Raw genomic sequence first — 23,035 nt, forward strand, 5'->3', positions numbered from 1 at the left:
TTTTCCTGACCGTTAGTGTCTGTCATCAAGCAGATTGTGAAAATGTGCGCAGTTCTGAGCTGTAAGAAGGCATTTTGTATGCATCCCCATAGGGGAAACATTTAATTCCCTTAAAAACGACTGCATACATTTATTTAATATACATATTTATTCCTTTATTTAGGAAATATTTGTGACTCACAGCAGGGTACTCTGAATTTACATATTGTGATACGATTTAAAGGAGTGATTTATAAAACTATCTTTCCCCCCCCCTCTTGAAAGAGTGGTGTAATTTTAATAATGGTTGAAGCTGGGTCATGGGTACATGTAGGGATGCTAAGGTATTCTCATGGCCTTGTACATGTTTAGAACTTGGCTAAATACAATTTAGACTGAGAAGATTATGTATTCATGAGCAGAAATATACCCAGTGTCAATATACTGTGTCTGTAGCAGAACTATACCACTCCACATTAGACTGAGAAGAGATCCCAAGTGCTCAGTGTAAAATCAAATGACTGAGCACACCCATTGTTCTGTTAGTCTTTGATTAGAGTCAAGTGTTTTTGTGGTAGTATGGTCCAGCTGCACTGTGGAGAGCCAGGCTAATTCACTTTAAACTGTAAATGTCCAACATAAGATTTTTATCTTAATCCCGTTCTGTGATCCCATCTTCTGATTATTGGAGTTTTCAGTCTATGGATCATTCATGCTTTCTTTTTCTTGTATGAAGGGATGTTGAGCTTTTCAAGTGATGCAAGACAAACTTAGAACATTCACTCTGGTTTTGAACTTCAGTCCCATGTAACTTTGAGCAATATATGATTTCTCTGAAAGTCTGTGTATCGCGCCCCCCCCCCCCAAACAGAATTGATGTGAAAGAATCCTTCTAGGATGTTGGTAAAGATTAAAGGAAATTGAATAAGATATTCTTTACAAACTGATAAGTCTTTGTAGCTGGAGGATGTTGTAGTTGTTTCCTCAGAGAAGTTCTAAGAATAAGAAAAAAAATTGGTGCCCAGAGATCAGAATATACATGGGTCAGGATCATATCTTCTATCTGTGGGAAATAAAAGGGAAAAGTTTGTTGACATTTTTCATACCAAGTAGTAGTTTTCAAATGTTAGCATGCCCATGGGAACGTGCTAAGATTTCTGACTGCAGACCAATTCCCTAGGAAGCTGATTCAGAGAGTTTAGGGTGAGGGCGAGGATTTGCATTTTGTAATGAACATCCCTGGTGATTCTGATGTGTATAGCTCAAAGATTACCAAGATTACATTTTGGAGAACACAGCGTCTAAGGTATAATATGTTATCTTTTTGAAGGTTTTAAAGTTTTCCCCCCCTAGTTTGAAAGAAGATTCTGGAAGGAGGAAATATGTAATCCAAAGAAATAAATCAATTGGAAAGAAATGTCAAATATAGCATGTTGGAAAAATATTTGAATGCAAACTCCCTATGGTACTTCAAATGGCATCCCATAATCACAACTAAACTTAAATAAGGACATGCCTGTAAAAAATTGTCTCCCTGCTTTATATTGATGGCTCTCCAGGTGATCCTGTATCTATGTGGATGCAGCCTTGAGGGTGTATTACTGTGGAGACTTTATTTGTATTTTCTGAATTACTTTGAGTACAATTATTGTTTTGTCAGGAAACCATAGCTTATCCTTTAGGTAATTGACTTTAGAGAGCTTTGTTGCATTGTTAAATGTGATTTTTATTTAGACTTAGGTCTAAAACATTTCCTGTGGGAGATACATCTTTAGCTTTGTAATGGAAAAATAGGTTTTGATTAAAACAAAATTGCTTTATAGTCAATTTTTTACAAGTATTGGGACAATTCCATTAGATGAGATTGCCCTGTGTGACTACTCTCCAAATGTTATTTACTTTTTTATAATATAACATTACTCAGTATTCTCTTTATTTTCTTAAATTTGCCTTCTTCATTCAGATTGTTGCAGTCTGGTTTCCTAATTATTCAATACTTAAACCAAATAATATGAGGGATATTAAAGTGTTTTGGAAGCTATAAAATTATAAATATGTAAGAGGTTTTTAATATTGTAGTGTTTTGATCCTCATTGCACCCTTTGAGCCATTTCTAGATTCTCTGAGGGTTATTATGAAGGATATTGCACACACACACATACACACATAAACACACACACACACACACACACACACACACACATATCCCACTACTGTATCCTTAGAGTTATTGTACCATGTTGGTTATTGGAACAACCAATATGACTGCTTAAGTTGGTGAGGACAACACCAATGGACAAGCCAAAGTAGACAGGAGAAGCCTATGAGGCCTCAAACCTACACAAAGAACTATAAACAACTGAGGAAAGCGGGGATCAAGAACGGTGGTCTTCCCAAGAGAAAAATGGTTGTCCATTGTCAAATGGTCAGCCCTGAAAATGTACACACAAGTAACCTTTTATGAATCAAGCAGATTGTACAGAGGAATATATATATATTCACACACACACACACACACACACATACAGGTCAGAGTTACCATTAGATGTAACTAGAGGTCTGAGGTGACTGAGGAGAGGCTGGTAGGCTTCGCGTTGTGGTTAACAGTGTTGGTGATGATGTTGCATCTGAGATGTGTTGCTAATGATCACAGTGGTCTGCAGCTGATATTGGTAGTTGATCACGAGTGAGAGATCTGACAGTGTCTGTGGTGGTAGACATACTGGAAACTGTAATGGTAGGACTGGTAAGTTGGGATGGTAGCTGGTGCTGGCAGGAAGGGTGTTGATGATGCTGTGGGTAGTAGGTAGCAAAGTTACCAGTAAGGCTGTAACGCCAAAGGTGATCATAGGGCTTAATGCAGACATGTGGTGTCACATGACCTTTACACTTTAAAATATGTCTGTGGCTGGAAACAAATAATGGAAACTCAGTAAGTTTACTTGCAAGGAGATTTATCACACTAAACACTCACTTTGCAGATGCTCTCTAAGCATTTCCTTAATTACAGATATTTAGCATCCTGCTGAGCCAAAAAGCACCACTCCTGTCAATTTCAACACAGTGCACAAGTTCCTTCAATAAATAATACTCAACTCCAATTACTGAAAACTTTTGGAGTAAAATTGGCTTCTCCTATTCAATACAATGAACTTGAAATGATTTTTTTTATCATGCAATAATGCAATTTATTTGGGAGTTATCTTTTATCTCTGGAATTATACCTTCTGAGACTTGGTGTCTGTCTCCTACTCTTAACTGCCAAGGAAAAGAATTTCATTTGTAGTGCACTTTCTTGTTACTTCATAAATTAGCACAAACATATCACTTTAAAGATTGAATCCACAAGCCAAACCATCCAGTAGATAGACTATATTGCTCTTTTTCCCCTTGACTTTGTGAAATTACACGAAAATGCACAGTGTCATTTTCTATTTTATTGTTTATTTAAAGTTAGCTCTTGCCTTCTCCTTAGCAATAGGTGACTAATCTACCAGCTCTGAGAACCATATTAGATTATAAAGACCAGCATGCACTCTATTAGAAAAAATTCAGGAGGAGTTAGGGGAAGGACTGAAGGAGCTGATGAGGTTTGCAGCCCCAGAGGAAAAACAAAAATATCAACCAACCAGAACCCCTTCCCGGAGCTCCAAGGAACTCAACCATCATCCAAAGAATACACATGGAGGGACCCATGGCCTTGTCGGTCATCAATGGAAGGAGAGGCCTTTGGTCTTGTGGAGGCTTGATGCCCTAGCATAGGGGGATGCTAGGTTAGAGGGTCAGGAGTGGGTGGGTAGGTAGGTGGGGGAGCACCCTCATGGAGGCAGGGAGGAGAGGATTAGGATGGGGGGTTTTCAGAGAGGAAACCAGGAACAGGATAACATTTGAAATGTAAATAAACAAAATAACCAATAAAAATTTTTAAAAAATTTCATGCTGCTTAAGCAATTGGAATATGTCTTCCAATTTGATATAGCTCAGTTTATCAGGTATGTAGATGTATACATGTAATTACTAGTTTATATCTATTGAATATTTGTAGCAGAGACTTTATATACATAGTTTCCTGGAATGTTATCTCTACTGTAAATATAAATAAATCAAAGTCTTATTCTGTGGCTTAGGTGGATTTTGAGTATTTATGAAATTAATATAAATATATCTCTATATTTGGGACTTTCTGTACCTTAGTTTTGTTTCCTGTTGAAGTTATTAAGCTTAATGGACACTTACATGCATTTCTCTAATATAATCATCTTATCTTTCCATTTCATTGAATTTAGTTATTTATTGACATGTTCATTTTGCATAATATTGGGTTTCATAGAGACATTTTCATGCAAGTATATTATGCATTTTGCCTACAATTATGTGTATATGAAATCTAGAATCTAAAAATGAGAGAAAGTGTGTGGTTTTTGTCTGAGTCTTACATTTTACTTATTTCACTTAATATGATGATTTCCAGAAATTTTATTTCTCTATGGCTGAATATAACTCTATTGAGTCTATATATCACATATTCTTTATTCATTCATCTGTTAGGCACCTAGGTTGATTCTACAGGTTATCTATTGTGAATAATGCTGCAGTAAACATAGATGTGCAAATATTTGTTTGGTATGTTGATATAGAGTCCTTCAGGTAAGTACTCAGGAGTGGTATAGCTGAGTCTTATAGTAGTTCTATTATTATTTAAGTTTCTCAGAAGAACTCCTGAGATGATTTTTATAGTGGATGGATTTATTTATATCCTTACTAGCAGGGTATAGTCTCTACTTCCTTTGTACTTCAATTATCACTAACAACTATAGTTTTTTTTTTTTCCCTAATGGTAGCTATCCTCTCTGACCTGGGTAAGATGACCTTAGTGTTTGTGTGTATGTATGTATGTATGTGTGTGTTGCAGTTCTTTGATGGTCAAAGATGCTGAATGCTTTTCATTTGTTTATTAGATATTTATATTTCATCTTTTGAGAACCACCTATTTTATTAGTCTCTTTATTGATTAGGCAGTTTTGTTTTGCTTAAGTTGTTTCATATTTTCTAGATAGTAAATTCTGACTTTATTCCAATGAATTCTTTTGTGGTTTTATAAAAAATGAGGAAGATGTAGTTGTATGGATATTTTATCTGGGTCCTTACTATATTTCATTGATCTATATGTCTGTTTTTGTGTGCCAGTACCATATGTTTGTTTTGTGCTTCCAGGTGAATTTTTATGATTTTTTTCTATTTGTATGAAGAATGTCACTGACATTTTGACAGCAATTGAATGGAATTTGTATGTTGAGTTAGGTAATAATGGCCATTTTTATAATATTAATTCTGCCAATCCATGATCATGGCCTTTTCACCTACTCACTTCAGTTTTGGACCTACATTCTTACCTATATTGGGATATTTCCTGGTATATTTCTGTTGGTGTGGCGTTTAGTCCAATCTTTTCTTCTTACTTATAAAACCGAGTATATGGAATCTTCTAAAAACTTCTGGATTTATTTCAGAATAACAAAGATTGAGCTAGAGAAGAAATAGGAAACATATGAAAATTATTTTCTTTTGATTTAGAACTTTCTTTGTTTTAAATAAAGAGATTGAAGGGGTTTAGAAGTTCCAGATAGTAGATCTCATTGTGCAGCTTTTTATCCATGTGATCATGACTTAGTCTCTTAATCCATGAAGGCTTGAGGGTCAGGACTAATTTCCATTTTCTTCCCACTAGGGAAAGAGCCTGCCATAACCATTTTATATGGTAAAACCCTATGAGTACTACACACTCTAACTTCACTGTACTGAATTTGACAAGACTGCCTGACTTAGCTCTACTCACTATAAAGCTCTTCTCCATACTTTAGCCTCATACCCTTACTAAAGCAAGGATCTTGCTCAGAATCCAACCCCACATATATGCCTAGAGCAAAGGCCCTGTGAGAATGAAGGAGACAGCTGTCTTAAGGTCATGAAGAGGCTTGCTGCAGACCCCAGTCTTATTGGCTCTGATCACCAGACTTGAATTCTGAACTGTGGAGAAAGTAGATTTCTGTTGTTTAGGTCGCCTGGTCTATGGAATTTGGTTGTGGATGCTTGAGGAGACTAAAATAAAATCACTATGAGGAAGAGTTCGGGTCTAAAGGGAACACCTTCATTTTTGGTCCTGTGGTTTGGACCACTGGCTATTAAGTTTTTCCTTAATCTGTTTCTCCTGCCTTGGGGTATTCTCTTTGAAAGGAATTCTCCTATTGGAGAATTTCTCATAACTTTCAGAGAAAGGCACATTTGTGACCAGTGTTTCCAGAATTGTTGTAAGTTTATGTAAAGATGTCAGGATGTGGATCCCCACTCTATGTTGAAGGTGTCTATTTGGATTGCCAAATTCAAACTGCAAATGACCAGATTTTCTCTTAGTGGTGTGCAGATTAATAACGAAAGTGATCATCAAAGTGGTTGACATGGTCTTTTATTTCAGTAATAGTGGTAACATCTGGAGGAACTGTTACAAGAGAGTGAAAGAAGAAATAATATGCTTTCTAATACATTATTTTTATAAATATGAGGGAAATGAAGTAAGCTCTAGTTGAGATGTTTTATGATTATTTTTATTTAAGAAAAAATACTTGTTTTCTACCCTACTCTAGCTTTAAACTTTATGTTGCCACTTTGTTTGACAAGTATTAATCCTTCTCTGGAGTCACCGCAGGAAATTAATCTGTACTCTTAATTGCAATGTATTAATGTTATGGTGGATGAATTTCCTCGAATATGGCTGTTATTAAGACTGCTATTAAAACTGTACAGTAAAACCTCATTAGTGACATCTTCATTCTTGGGAGATCAACTGAATTGTTTCTTACACCTCGGCAGCTACATTCTATCTAGGTCATGGGAAATTATGAGATTGACTTACACTCTAATATATTGCTGCCTCTACTTGCAAGTGCTTTACAAATATAAGTATGATAATATAAGAACAGAGATGCAGCAGATACTCAGGACAGATGAACAGAAAATGTGGCATGCCAAAATTTAAAGGTTGGGTGGATTTCTTCTAAGGGTTAATGGTGCCCTTTTAGCTCAGGAGGCAGGGTGTTCTCATTGTCTTACCCAGCAATTAGAGAGACCCGTGAGCTCTAGGAATCATCCTTAGGTTTGGATTCACAAGCACACAACACCATGTCCAACAGTCTATCTATCTATCTATCTATCTATCTATCTATCTATCTATCTATCTATCTATCTATCTAACCTGTGTTCCGAGGATTGAGCTTAGATCCTTATGGTTTCAAAACAAGAACTTTACCAACTGAGCTAACTTTCTTGGCTAGGAGAGATGCCTATACTAAGCTTTGACTTGTATAGTATAGTAGAAGCAGTATTGTATATATTTCAGGTTGTAGACCCCAAGAAGTGTTATAGTTTTACCTCTCAACTTTTTGATGTCTTGCCTTAAGACCATTAAATAATGAGAATGATAAGCCCCTAGGAGTGAACCAAGGTACCCTTGCCATAATAATACTGACTTCTACATCTATGTAATGGTCAACGTAGGCTTCTTATTCTAGAATGTTAATTATTCAGGTAAGCCACAAGATCAGAAAAAAAAAAAACTAACTTATCATTTAAGGTTGTTTGTTATATAACCAAGGATATCAGAAGCTATGCTTTCCATTTCTGGCTGTTCTGAGATTAAGTTTCTTCATGTATAAGTTAGTAATTTAAATTAGATCTTTGCTATGATGTTCCTATTGGGAGCCCAGAAACTATTAGTAGAAAATAGGAAAACGAATACAATTAATTTGACTGGTGAAGAGTCTTTAATTATATGACTAAGGTCTAGAAAGGTAGGTGAGATTGAGATTGAGGAACCACTTCTGTGTAACAGATGTGTCGGAGTTCAGTCCTGGCACGGTTCAAAACCCGAAGGAGGATCTGTGGAATATGCGAAAGAAGACCTTCACTAAGAGGTGCAGTTCACACGCTCTCACACGGAGACAACTCAGGCCACCTTTATTTATACATCTGTTTTTTTGTTTTACAGCTAAAATGGTCTTACATTCATTTTCTCATGTACAGTCTCTTTTACAAACTAACTTTTAACAATAATGTGCATAATGTATGCTCCTCTTTTCTTCTCCCCCTTAATTTCTGCAGTACAGTATCAAGAAAGAGGAAACATAGCTTCAGCAAGTAGTTGCTAATATCTAACCCAGCACAATGGTACATAACAGAGCAGCTGTGATTGGTAGCAATTGCAGTTACAGTATAGAGAGGTGATAGACTACATACCCAGGAAATTCCAATTTAATCGTTGGCACCTAGCATCTCCCCATATCCTAATCAGGAGATCTAATTCTTCTAATGCCCAGGACTCTCAGCAAATTAGTAACCGAGTCAGTTCCTCATCCTTTCTTGCCTCATCTCTAAACGTTCCTATTAGGTCTTGGACCCAATGATCCAGCAAGACCTTTCATGACTTTTTGATAATCAAGTAGCTGTTGTTCGGAACAGGTTGGTGGTGAAACTGTTGTCAGAACTAAGTTTCCATTAGAAGAGAACATCCTGACCTTAGCTGATGTACCCAGATCAGGATCTTGTGTTGACTCAACCGCATCACCATTATTAACAGACAGAGGAGTAGTGATCTATTCCTCTCCCACAATCCTCAGAGACAAACAAGAATAAACTACAGTCCAAGTTTTCTTTTTCTGATTCTGGGAAAACATCTGTGGCAGACAAAATGAAAGTAAAAACCTCCAATAGCAAAGCCAAAAATGCAAAGGCAAGGCAAAAGTGAACAAAGCACTCCCTCAGGAAAGGCCAGGAGATTCTGTGTGAACATCCCCACAGGTCCTGGTCACGTGGGGACCCACCTCCTGGGGCCTTGTCCTAAGGACAGCTCTCTGCATTACTCTCATGCACCTTTCCAAGCAGAGGCTTGGTCACCTCCAGAGATGAATATTCAGTGTAGCTGCTAACCTATGAGAAGACTGTAATGAAAGGAAAGATGGAAAGGAGAAAATGCATCTTCATGGACACTGGTAAAAGCTCAAGGTGTCTGAAGAGACATGAAGGAAGAGCTCAATTTTTTTTTTGAAAAGTCTTCTTTTATAGTTTAGAATAAAACTCAAAAGCATACTTTCATGGACTCTGGAATGTTCAGAGGCTGAAAACTCCCTACCAGATCCGTCAAAGTGAAGTTTTTTGCCAAACAGTCAGTAAGAGCAGCAGTTTCCTCCCATGAGTATGCTAGCCACTGTACAGACACCATCTGTGGATAATGAGGTGGCCCTCTAGTAAGGACTGTAGCCACATGATTATTCTGCACGTTGTTTGGTCTTGGATGTAATTATGATTATTATTATTATTTTTTTTTACTTTTTAGCAGATCTATGAGAAGTAAGTGCTTATAAATATAATAGTTGATTAGAGAAAATCCAAGTCATGGAGGAGAGCCAATGTCAGCGATGAATAAAGTTTGCATTAGGTTTCAAGAGAAACACAATATTGGCCACAGCACAGAAGGAAAGCTTTCGATATTTCAGACTAGATTCTGAGACCATCTGAGAAGCACCATATACTTTGTCTGTCAGCTTCTACATGTTGTCCCAGTTATGCCACATTAGGTCCCCTATTTGATCTTCATGTCAAAAAAATCAACTGCTGAAGGGAGGTAGCCAACGAACTGTGAAGTGTGGGTGGTTTGAAGTACATTGTATACATGTATAGAATGTCATATTGAAGTCCATTATCTTTCCAATTATTGTATGCTAAAAACCAATCTATGTACATAGGTATGACAATTCCATCTGCATCTTTTCTGTGGTTTCTGGGTTCACATCCTCCTGGAAGAAGCCAGGACCATGCATCATTCACTACCCTGCCTCTCATCTGGGGAGTTCTGCTGGGAGCACTGCTCACTTCAATGTTTTAAACACTAAATGGGAGTTGGAGTTGATTTATGACTTGAGTGACTTTGTTTAGGTTACTGTGTTTCAAAGGATTTCTTTTGTGGTACTGAGGACTGAATGTAAGGCCTTTCCCATTCTGGGCAAGTGCTCTACCTTTGAACTGAAGCCCCAGTATTGGGCTCTTCTATTTACACCAAAATTTTCCTGCTCTGTTTATCGAAGAATTTTATATCAGGTCTTGGGTTTTAAGCTCAGTGACTGAAAATGTATGGCTTCCTTCCTTGGTCACTGATGCCTGAGCACACATAACCTAAAAGCCAATGAGAAAGTGGGTAAGAGTAGGCATTTTCAGCTTCTTAACTAAATGTTGTTTATGCTACTTTGATTTCCACTTTACTTCTATTGGGTAATATGATGATATATATACGATATATGATAGGATATTTATGATATATATGCTATGATTTATGATGCAGTAGTTTTGCTGCCACACGTATTAAATGAGTCTAACTCTCTAAGGATAAGAAATCTTAGATATGAAGCTTTAATATAAGAATTAAATAGTCCCAACACACTAATCCATCATCTTTTTTTTTTTAACAAAGGACAAACTTTATTGAGCTCCTCCATTTTAGTTCTCTTTTTCTTGAACAGTGGTTCTGAGTATTTTACTCTGTCCATGGGCAGCAGTGAGACCCACTTTGATCACAGTAGGGACATCTCTTCTGATGCCATGGTGTCTGCCAATGTGCTGGTAATTGCCACATCCAAAAAATGCTGCCCAGAATTCATAGATATACATGGTCCATGCGGCTAGCAGGTCCTCTTTGTTTTATATTTGTGGTACTCACTGCCAACCTTTAAGAGAGGTTTGTCAATTTTGTCCCCACCAGCCATCACACTAACAACAGCTCTGTTGGCCAAGAAAATTACCTTTTTGGATCCTGAAGGCAGTTTCATTTGGGTCTTCTTGCTCTCTGGGTTGTGGAATATTATTGGCAAGAGGATTGAGCCAGCTTGTACCTGTCCTCAGGCTTTTCATCTAGACAATCTTTGATAGTACCCATGCATCGTACCCATAGGCAAAACACTGTGGATACCAAGTTGAACCTTCTTGCTGCAGTACATGACTTCCTTCTGATGTGATTCTTAAATTAATAGGGATCACTATAGTGCCACGGCCAGGGTCCTGAATGATGTCTTTCCTCTACGCTACCTTGATAAAGCAGTGAGGTTGAACAAAGTCTACAGCACGTATGCACAGACATATAACTGACAGCTTTCCTCCCCACTCAGGTCACAGCCCATGACAAAAAGGTGAATACATTAAGTTTTGAGGATAGCTATAATGATAGTTCTGTACTCAGAGAACAGAGTCACAGATTCTAAGCTATTCCCATATAGAATGTGGGAATCAAACCACATTCACTTCACTTCATAGACTTGATACCAAGGTCCTCTGTTGATTTTTTTTTTTTAGGTGACAGAAGTGCACTAGGGTTGGAGAGAAGGCTCAAGAAAACTGCCATCAAGGCTGACATGACAGCCTGAGTTTGATCCCTGGGACCCACCTGGTGAGAGGAGTAAACTGGTTCCCACAAGTTGTTCTTTGACCTTCATATGCATGCCCGCACATATACTCAGAAATGAACACCCACAATAAATAAATGAGAAAATGAATTTTTTTATATAACCAATTAAAATTTAATGTAAAATATCAATTCCAATAGTTACAAAAATATAGATTACCAGGAAAAGAATTTACTATAAATGTTTAAAACCTTTATAAAAAAATTAAATATTCCTAAAAGGCAGGGGAAATTAGTGACTATCAGTAACATACTTTTCCAATTTGAAAGTCTTTTTTTTTTATTAAAAAAGTATTTTTTTTTATTACGTATTTTTCTCAGTTACATTTCCAATGCTATCCCAAAAGTCCCCCATACCCCCTCCCCCACTTCCCTACCCACCCATTCCCATTCTTTTGGCCCTGGCATTCCCCTGTATTGGGGCATATAAAGTTTGCAAGTCCAAAGGGCCTCTCTTTCCAGTGATGGCCGACGAGGCCATCTTTCGATACATATGCAGCTAGAGACAAGAGTTCCGGGGTACTGGTTAGTTCATCATGTTGTTCCCCCTATAGGGTTGCAGATCCCTTTAACTCCTTGGGTACTTTCTCTAGCTTCTCCATTGGGAGCCCTGTGATCCATCCAATAGCTGACTGTGAGCATCCACTTCTGTGTTTGCTAGGCCCCGGCATAGTCTCACAAGAGACAGCTATATCTGGGTCCTTTCAGCAAAATCTTGCTAGTGTATGCAATGGTGTCAGCGTTTGGATCCCTGGATATTCCTAGCCAAATGGATGGACCTGGAGGGCATCATCTTGAGTGAGGTAACACAACCACAAAGGATCTCACACAATATGTATTCACTGATAAGTGGATATTAGCCCAAAACTTAGGATACCCAAGATATAAGAGAAAATGATTTTAAAAAGCATATTAGTATTATCTCAGTAGTGGAAGTCTCAGAGAAATGTTTTAACCTACAATTGTTGCTGAGGAGAGAAATTTAATCCATCCACACTACTGGCTCTTTTGCCTCCCTTCTGTTTCTTAGATGTTTTAAAAAAACTAAAGTGTGACCAGGGAAAGGGACAGAAAATCTGTGCTGACACAATCCCCAAGTTGCTAGAATCATAAGGGATTCTCGCTCTTCAGCTATGCCCGGCTGGAGACAGAACATTTTCTCCTATGATGTATATGTCACTTTCCATTAATTCTTCGAAGCCTGTCCCTTTAGAAAGCATAGTAAACACTGTAGTGTATTGGATTAGATCTCTACCGTGAATAAATTTATTTTCTAGCAAGTGTAAAAAATGAGCAAGGCCAAAAGCCCCCAGAGCAGAAAATGTCACAGTGATTGCTAATACATTACTGCACAGAGAAAGGGCTAATAAAACCCCTATTAGGATGTCATACCTGCTTACAACTGAATTCTCCAGAAAGTTTATTTGATATGTCTAAGCCAATTATCAAAGTCTTAGTGATAAGAAGCAGCTCACTGGGCCTGAATGTGTCAGAATAGAATGACTAAATTGTGGGAATTCATGGGCTTCTGCTTTGAATAATTAACTTGGCTCTTTGTAGAATGCATACGCTTTGGAAACTAATTTTCTCTTTTCACGAAGCATTCTGCCCTTGTGCTGCCTTTGAAAAGTAAACTATTTAGCTGTGAGGTTACTCCCTTTTTATTATATTGGTTTATGCTTCCTTCCCTGACTTGTGGCCCCACCCTTCCCCTTGCTCTTTGTCTTGGTAGCATCATCCTAACAGGGCTGCTGTAGTCCTCAAATGGGTATGTGATATTCAGTGATGACATTTCCTCTAAGTAGAATTTAATCATTTTTTTTTTCTGGCAGTGACATTATCACTCCTTGCCTTTTCTTGCATTTTTTCTAGGACTAAAACACCAACTTTATTTTTAAAGGATTTGAAGGCACTTTTATCCCTTTCAGAGGAAGCAGAAATGTTGGTTGCATAAATAATTCTGTAGATAAAAGCCAGAACGGATCTTAGTTGATTTGCAATTTCAGAGTCATGATTTGGATCAGAATCGGTAGCTCGTTTGTGCAAACAACCAGACAAATCAAATAACCCTTTCCACCTTCTCTGCTGAAGTGGTCTGAACAGAGCCTTTGCTTTGGAGTAGGCACATGAATTTTTGTCTCTTGGCTGAGCGATACCATTCTGTGTGTTGATATGTGGAGAGGATCCTTGTTCTCTCAGCTCCAGGGTAGAGCTCACAATGGACTTGAGACTATCCACTTGAGATGTCACCTATCTGGTAAAACCAGACTTTGCCTTTTTGGGGGCAGGCTGGTCTGCTACACAGAGAAAGAATCACTGAGGTGGTAGGTGGGTGGTTGGATGAATGGAGTAGGGATGGGGAGGAGGCATGTATAGATACTGTCAGCTATGGGTGTTTGACTTGTTAGACGTTCTAGGACTTAATATTTCTTTCAGGAAGCACCTTTGTTAGACACATAATGTTGCTACCAGGTGGCTTCACACCTGAAGAAACTTCCTGAAGATAAAATGAGAAAGTTATTGAAAGTGATTCAGTGGCGTTTGAAATTTCAAGTTATATTTTTTGGTTATTTATTCCAAGAAAAGAAAGAAAAAGTTCCTTCCAACTCGGATCCTAAGAAACATGCATAAGAATACGCTGATCCCCCAAAGAATGAATTACTCTGCATTTTTGGCCCTCACAGAGGGCTTCTAGTAAACCTTATAGAAAGATTTTTAAACCTTTGCTTAAAGTAAACTGCAAAATCAACTTCTGTCTATGACAGTTTTCTTTCAAGTTCACTCAGTAAAGCCTATGAAACTGGCTTAGCTCAGTGGGGTATGTGAGGAGCTGAACATGAAGCTGTGGAGATTGAGTTATTGTAATCTGTTTTTAGATAGAAGTTTTTCCGAGTATATCTGTGGGGGAAAACATGTCAAGTAGCACCAACTCTTCTTGGTCTACTTCAAGATGTCCTGGGTGGGGCTGGGGAGAAGGCAGAGCCAGTCAAGTACTTGCCTCTCACATGTAAGCTCTGAGTTCAGTCCCTAGAGTCCACGAGCAATGGTGATGAGAGAGCTGGAAAAAGCCTTGGTAGTCAGAGGACATGGTTTTGGTATGAGTTTGAACCCTTGGCCCTGTCATGGAATGAAACAAAAAAATTGATTTCTGACTTCCACATAGATTGTATAGCATGCCCATGCCCCTTTGTACATATGCAAAATGAAAGAGATTAAAACACATGCCAATGGTGGAAGCATGTGTTGAGAGGCAAACAGGATGTTTCCTTCAGTAGCTAGTGATGTTGGAGGTTGTCTTCCAATGTGCACAATGTTCTACATCAATGTGCACATGTGTGTGCACATCTCCCACATGCACCCAGATGAGCACACATAGGCACTATGTATGTACATAATGAAAACTATGTGAACTTTGAATGGCTTTGTACAAATGACTCTTTGTTCTCCACCTTCCCTTTACTTACACTTTTTGCTGTGGCCAATGGATATCCAAACATACACGAAAGGAAGCAAACCAAAAAGGTCAAGAGGGGAGGCTGCTGATTCCTAATTAAGGATAACCAGGCAAACCTCTAGAGTGTTTTGTACCCTCTTTGGGAGGGTAAAAATAAGAGCAAATGTTCAAAAATAAAATTACTTCTTCCCATTTAAAAATATGCTTTTGGGAGGAGCTGGTGATGATCATAAAAAGCAAACAAATAATAAGACTTCACAACTCCAAAAATGATGAAGAATCACTGCTCTGAGAACTTAGGTTCTAAAGAAAGCAACCCACATCTGTACAAGTGTCTCTTATACATATGCTAATCAGCTCCACTGGTAATTTTAGCTTTTGGTTTGTTTTCTTCCTGTCATTATTTTATGTTCTTATTTGTGAGACTCCATATGCACACCCGTGGCAGCGGGCGGTGGTACGGATGCACAACTGCTTACCATTCAAGTTTGGGAGACTATGGTAAGAATATGCAATAGTCCTCTGCTTGAGGGTATTTTTCTGCATGAGGCAGAACCTGGTGAGCACTTTTGAATAATAAAGGTTTTTGGATGAATAGAAGAAATCAAGGACTACAGTATAGATTTATATCTCCAGTCATATTAAAACATTTAAATACTTCTGACCGTAATGACCTACTGATTCCATTTCATCTCTTAATGGATTGTGTGAAAATGAAATACTTGAAGTACAGCATTGTGGCAGATTTATAAAAATCATTTATCCACGCTCCTTTTGCACCTGCAGATAGAGAAACACTTCTTAACTGTGGCCTCTACTCAGGCCTCTTAGACAAGGTCTAAAGCAGCTATCAGGTGCCAAGAGTGATCTTGAACTGCAAATGAGGCCAGCCAGCCAAACTCTTCTGAGAACAGGACCATTACAATCAGCTTTGGATTTGAGAGGCACGTGAATCCATCCACACGCAGTCTTGGCCTTTGTGCAACACAGACCCAGCAGTTCTGTGTGCCAGAGGTCTTCCTAAGCCTTGCCTCCTGCATTTACCAACTAGAGTATTACCTTCCTTAGGCAATCAGCATCATATTAATTCATCTGACTTGGTCTTTCCTCTTGCCCAGTTCTTCCTGTCTTGTTTCACCCCTACTCAGTTTATTGTTTTCTACACTTTCTTTGGCTTCCTGCCTGAGTCTCCCAGTCCTGGCTTCCTCTGGCAGAAACTCCAAACAGCCAGAGGGGAAGGTGGCTGTTGATGCAGATGACATCAGTGAGTCTCCTAAGACATCTGGAAAAGGAAGCTGGAAAGGGGGACAGAGAGTCAGGAGACCCACAGCACAGTGAGGAAAATGTCTGGCATTTGCAATCTATTGTTTTCCAACATCTTTGTCCACTTTTACGTTCATGAACAGAATTCTAAGCACGGTTATTTTCTTTGTTAATGTTTCTCAAAAGACCAGAGCATTCTGGCCATAAATGGTGATTATTATCTTAAGACATTCAGTTATCTAGGCTTTGACTCTACTTTAAAAAGGAAGGTTTTATGCCTTCCCATCTGTACTCAATGACTTTCCTTCCTGAGGGTCAGCGTTAAAGCATCTGCCTAAAGTAGCTGTCTCGGTGAATAATCACTTTAGGGCAGTTGCTGTTGCTGTATAAGACCCTCCTAGGGTTTGATAAAGTGGAATTTACTTGGAGGAAGAGAGTGTTCTCAGGGATCCTGGGAGACGAGGGTTATCACTTCTGAGAGGCGTTCCTCTCCTGACTGAGAAATGCTGACTAGAATTCTTTTAGTTTCAAGACTTCAAATATATCTTTAGATAAATAAACTTGGCATGTTTGACTCCAAAATTTCATAAGTGTCCAGCTATTCCTTTTTCTGTTTAATTTTATTTTTAAAACTGTCTTAGTCTGGGCCAATGAGAAGGTTTAGTGGATGGAAGGAAGCACTTGCTGAGCAGGCCTGATGAACTGATCTCCAGAACCTACATAAAGTGGAAGGAGAGAAACCCCCTTCCTCTAACCTCTACACACACAGTGGCAGTGGCATACTTATGTCCCCTCCCCCACCACACATGAACACTAATAATATCGCCAATAAGAAGTTAAAACTGAAAATGAAAACTGCCTTAATGAACTTTATTTTTAAGCTAGAGACTAAACTCATTAAAACCTTAATGGGAATCTTGCATGTGGTGGTGTGTGTTACCTAGTCCATGAAATACGTCTTATTCTGTTTATTCTGTATTCTGTAAGCTGAGCATTAGGAAATGGGAAATGGGAAAGGCTAATGCGCCTTTGTTCTCTCAGACATCATGAACTAAACTCACCACCCCTCATTCCGGGGCTTTGTCAGGGTTTGGGTTTGCTTAGATGATTGATCAGCTTCTTAACCCTTAGAAAGAAATTGATTCTAGAACCTTTGATATATTTTGAGGCATGTTGTGATAAAAATGAAGAAATGCATTAGGTTTAAGTTCAGGTAGGAGGTACCTGGACCTCCTTTGATGCTGCATCCAAATACCACAGTGTGAGTAATTTATAATGAAAGTAATGTTAATTCTTAGAATTCTGCAGCCTGGACAGTCTAAGGTCAAAGGGCCATGTCTGTTGTGAACCATCTCACTCTTGGAAGTTCCACAGCAGTGCTGGAAATTACGTGTGTGTGTGTGTGTGTGTGTGTGTGTGTGTGTGTGTGTGTATGTGTATGTGTGTGTGCATGTGTGTGTGTATGTGTGTGTGTGTGTGTGAAAGAGAGAGAGAGAGAGAGAGAGAGAGAGAGAGAGAGAGAGAGAGAGAGAGAGAGAGAGAGAGAGAGAGGAAGGACAATGTCATCACTTCCAGTCTCTCTTTCACCTCTTCTACAGTCAGTAGAACTGATAAAGCTATGACATTGTAGGCTAACCAAAAACTTTTTTAAAAGTCTCTAATAGAAGGTTGGATCCCACAATACTGACCTCATCTGATACTGGTTACCAACCAAAGGCCCTCCCCTCTAGTACCACTAATAAATGACAGAAAATTAAGTATCTAGCACACAAGTTCCTGGGAGTGAATCTAAACTGTTGCATGCACATAACCAGGTCATCAAAAATACTTCCTAGAACAAGTTGGAAAATGAGAAATTACCATAAATAATATTCTTAGAGTTTGGCTTTTGTCATTTTTAGTTTTACATAGGTTGTCCTTTTAAAATGGTTTCTATTACATTTTCTTGCTATTTTGATCGCATAGTCCTTTGTGGGACTGGAGCTTAGCCATAGCTTTAAAAAAGAAGTCTATGTACCTTGGTCACATACTGTTTTGCAAAACCTGTCTAAAGAACAAATACCTTTAAATAACCCTAAGATCATTTGGAATGCAATCCTATTATAACACAAAGATTAGGAGGCTGCCATGGTAAGTGAAATATTTGTGAATCATATTATGTATGCTTATATATTAGAAAATGTAATTTTGACTCATGGTCTAGCTGACTACACAATGTAATGGATAGAATTGGCTTGGGCTATTTTTAGATGGCAAATGTGAGTATTGAGATTATTATGGGATCATTTTATTTTATTTTCATGATACTTTTATTTATTCCCTGTGAATCTCATATACTATATTTTGATCATATTCTTTCTCTTCTCCCAACTCTCCTATATCCTCCCTCCCCCATCCATATCCACCCAATTTCTTTGTTCTTTGCCTTTTCTAAAAATTAAACAAACAGACAAAAAACTCTATGGAGTCTAATTTGTGTTGGTCAGCTGCCCTAGAGTGTGGTTGATAAACCCAGTGTCACTCTATTGAACAAAACTGATTTTAAAAAACAATTTCCAGTAGCTATGAATTGTCAATAGCTGCTAGGTCAGGGTTGGGTCTTTGTGCCCACTTCCCATTTTCTTTGCTGAAAATTTGTCTGACTTGAAACTACACAGCTCCTGTACATGCTGTCACAGTCTCTGTGAGTTCATATGTGCACCCACCTTTCTGTGTTGTTTCCTTAATGTCATTCTCCAACTCTAGAATGTCTCCACCACCTCTTCTGTATAGATCCTGAGTCTTAGGGGGAGGGGTGGGATACAGACATCCATCTCATTCAGTGTGTAGTATTCCAAAGTTTCTTATTCCTTGCATGTAACTTGGTTGTGGTTTTCTGTGCAAATGACCATCTATTGCACGAGGCAGCTTCTCAGACGAAGACTGAGCAATGCACTGATCTGTGGCCACAGCAATGTGTTCTTATGTGTCACTTTATTGCTAGGTTCATTTAGTAGCACCATAGAGGTAGGTTTCCCCTGAGGCTTATGACCTATCTAGCTATTGAGTAATGTGGCAGGGGAATTGTCTAATATGTTTAACAGAACATAAAGCACTCCAGTAATCCAAGGGAACTCCACTGAATGTTACCATATAGGTTTGATCAGTTCCTGGAAACCTTGAAAAGGAGGCTTCACCTTACTGTAGAAAATCAGATCTTGGCTTTGGGCACTAATTCTGATTACAGATTAATCTTCTTTCCCTTTCTTTCTTACTTTGTACATTTATGATGTGAATTGAGTTAGGGATACATCCTGACTAGCAGCCAGGGCCTTTCAGAGACTCCCGGTTCTGTCTTGTGTCAAGTCATCCATAAAGCAGACTTCACTGGGCAGCCTTCAGGAAAAACAACTAAGTGTGTGCATTTTGTGCTGTGTTTAAAATACCCCCAACTTGTATAATTACTAAAAATGAAACTGTCTTCCTTTATGCCGTGAAATCGAGCCTTAGTTAGTCTCTTCTTAGGATCTTGGTAAGAGCAGCAAATTCTTAGCTCCTTTGCTTGTCTCCTGAAGTCGCTTCTTACAGTACTCCTGTATGCTTGTATTTTTTTTTAGAAGTATAATATTCTCATTATATAATTAAAAATTGGATTATGTGGGTTTTGGAAAGAGTGTTTTATCTTTAGAAATATGCACTTGTCCACATTATTACTGTTCCTTAAATTTCCATGTTACCTGCTTTGTGGCAAGTACATGGTAGTGTAGCGACCTGATGGTGGAATCACCATGCCTGACCTAAAGCTTTACTACAGAGCAATTGTGATAAAAACTGCATGGTACTGGTATACTGACAGACAAGTAGACCAATGGAATAGAATTGAAGACCCAGAAATGAACCCACACACCTATGGTCACTTGATCTTCGACAAGGGAGCTAAAACCATCCAGTGGAAGAAAGACAGCATTTTCAACAAATGGTGCTGGCACAACTGGTTGTTATCATGTAGAAGAATGTGAATTGATCCATTCCTATCTCCTTGTACTAAGGTCAAATCTAAGTGGATCAAGGAACTTCACATAAAACCAGAGACAATGAAACTTATAGAAGAGAAAGTGGGGAAAAGCCTTGAAGATATGGGCACAGGGGAAAAATTCCTGAATAGAACAGCAATGGCTTGTGCGGTAAGATCGAGAATTGACAAATGGGACCTCATGAAACTGCAAAGCTTCTGCAAGGCAAAAGACACCATCAATAAGACAAAAAGACCACCAACAGATTGGGAAAGGATCTTTACCTATCCTAAATCAGATAGAGGACTAATATCCAATATATATAAAGAACTCAAGAAGGTGGACTCCAGAAAATCAAATAACCCCATTAAGAAATGGGGCTCAGAACTGAACAAAGAATTCTCACCTGAGGAATACCAAATGGCAGAGAAGCACCTGAAAAAATGTTCAACATCCTTAATCATCAGGGAAATGCAAATCAAAACAACCCTGAGATTCCACCTCACACCAGTCAGAATGGCTAAGATCAAAATTTCAGGTGACAGTAGATGCTGGCGAGGATGTGGAGAAAGAGGAACACTCCTCCATTGTTGGTGGGATTGCAAGCTTGTACAACCACTCTGGAAATCAGTCTGGCAGTTCCTTAGAAAATTGGACATAGTACTACCAGAGGATCCAGCCATACCTCTCCTGGGCATATATCCAGAAGATGTCCCAACCGGTAAGAAGGACACATGCTCCACTATGTTCATAGCAGCCTTATTTATAATAGCCAGAAGCTGGAAAGAACCCAGATGCCCCTCAACAGAGGAATGGATACAGAAAATGTGGTACATTTACACAATAGAGTACTACTCAGCTATTAAAAAGAATGAATTTATGAAATTCATAGCCAAATGGATGGACCTGGAGGGCATCATCCTGAGTGAGGTAACCCAATCACAAAGGAACTCGCACAATATGTACTCATTGATAAGTGGATATTAGCCCAAAACTTAGGATACCCAAGATATAAGATACAATTTGATAAACACATGAAACTCAAGAAGAATGAAGACTGAAGTGTGGACACTATGCCCCTTCTTAGAATTGGGAACAGAACACCCATGGAAGGAGTTACAGAGACAAAGTTTGGAGCTGTGACGAAAGGATGGTCCATCTAGAGACTGCCATATCCAGGTATCCACCCCATAATCAGCTTTCAAACACTGACACCATTGCATACACTAGCAAGATTTTACTGAAAGGACCCAGATATAGCTGTCTCTTGTGAGACAATGCCGGGGCCTAGCAAACACAGAAGTGGATGCTCATAGTCAGCTAGTGGATGGAACACAGGGCCCCCAATGGAGGAGCTAGAGAAAGTACCCAAGGAGCTAAAGGGATCTGCAACCCTATAGGTGGAACAACATTATGAGCTAACCAGTACCCCTGAGCTCTTGACTCTAGCTGCATATGTATCAAAAGATGGCCTAGTCGGCCATCACTGGAAAGAGAGGCCCATTGGACACGAAAACTTTTTATGCCCCAGTACAGGGGAACGCCAGGGCCAAAAAAAAAAAAAAAAAAAAAAAATGGGAATGGGTGGGTAGGGAAGCGGGAGGGGAGGGTATGGGGGACTTTTGGGATAGCATTGGAAATGTAATTGAGGAAAATATGTAATAAAAAATATATATAAAAAAGTTTACAACTCAGGCAAAGACTGGAGATCAAACAAAACTATAAGGAAGATATAATGGATTCATAGGTATAGTTCTACCTACTATGATGTAAATCAAATAAGTGTTTCCAAAGGACTTTTTTAAAATTATAAGAGGAAGCAAGAACAAAATCATTCCCCTGAGAACCGCTGTGTGCACCAGGTGAGCGCACGCTGATGGGAAGGGATTCTCACAGCTGCAGCAACATGGCTCAGCCACCACCTCCTGCTTTTTTAATAACCTCTCCAGTACCCAGAAGCTTTGGAAAGCCAGAAGCTGTTTGTTTATTTAAAGAAGCTCATTATATAAGGATTCTGCACATATCCCTTAGCAAATCCCAGACAATCTTGCTTAGAGCCTGACAGAATTTATTTTTCCCTTTAAGTCTGCAAACAGACCTACTGGATCAGCTCCCCTCTCTGCTTTAGCTTGGCCATCTATTGCCAATCCGAACTTTCACTCCATAACTATCTACTCCCGTGTAACCTCTCAGCACTGCATTTTAATAAAGTGGCTCTGTTTAGACAACTCCCCAGGGTTTGGGAGGGTCAGGCAGGTGAGGATCTTTGCTTATGTCCCCACTTGATGAGAGGCAGGGAGTTTACTCATTGAAGCAGGTGGCAACGATCAGAAACTCCCAGATACTTAGCACAGATCTGACACATTGAGAGGAAGCTCTGTCAAGATGATCAGTATTTCTTCAGATGACGCTGTGCTATGCTTGCCCTTGTAGCTACTCATGAGCAAGTGGTTTCTACTTAGTCTGGGATATATATATATATATATATATATATACATATATATATATATTTATAATGAATGACATGCAGCCTTCTAAACATGTAACAAATCCTGTTTTCATTAATGTTATATCTTTGCGTCTGTTTATATAATTATTTGTTTACTGTGTTTATCTTTCACCCTTGGGATTACTTGGGACTCTTTAAAACTCGGGGCTTTCTCCCTGGAACTTCTGAATTAATTGGCCTGGGACTAGAGGTGGGTCTGGATTGCCAGAGCTCCCTGGGGAGCATCAACATTAATGCTAGATGGAGAGTGTCTACTGCATTTGGGGAATGACCATATCTTCTGCTCATTAATTTATCTCTGTACATAATTTAGAGCTTAGTGCCCAGCTGGTATTCAA

At 38.8% G+C, this 23,035-nt stretch overlaps 1 pseudogene; it reads right to left on the reverse strand.

Annotated features, from left to right (window-relative positions):
* Positions 1-10,521: 10,521 nt before the first annotated feature.
* On the reverse strand, positions 10,522-19,965 carry LOC110293359 (large ribosomal subunit protein uL2 pseudogene; annotated as a pseudogene).
* Positions 19,966-23,035: the final 3,070 nt, after the last annotated feature.

The sequence above is a fragment of the Mus caroli genome, unplaced genomic scaffold, assembly GCF_978045245.1.
Source record: "Mus caroli unplaced genomic scaffold, Mus_caroli_1 scaffold_6, whole genome shotgun sequence".
Lineage (NCBI taxonomy): Eukaryota > Metazoa > Chordata > Mammalia > Rodentia > Muridae > Mus > Mus caroli.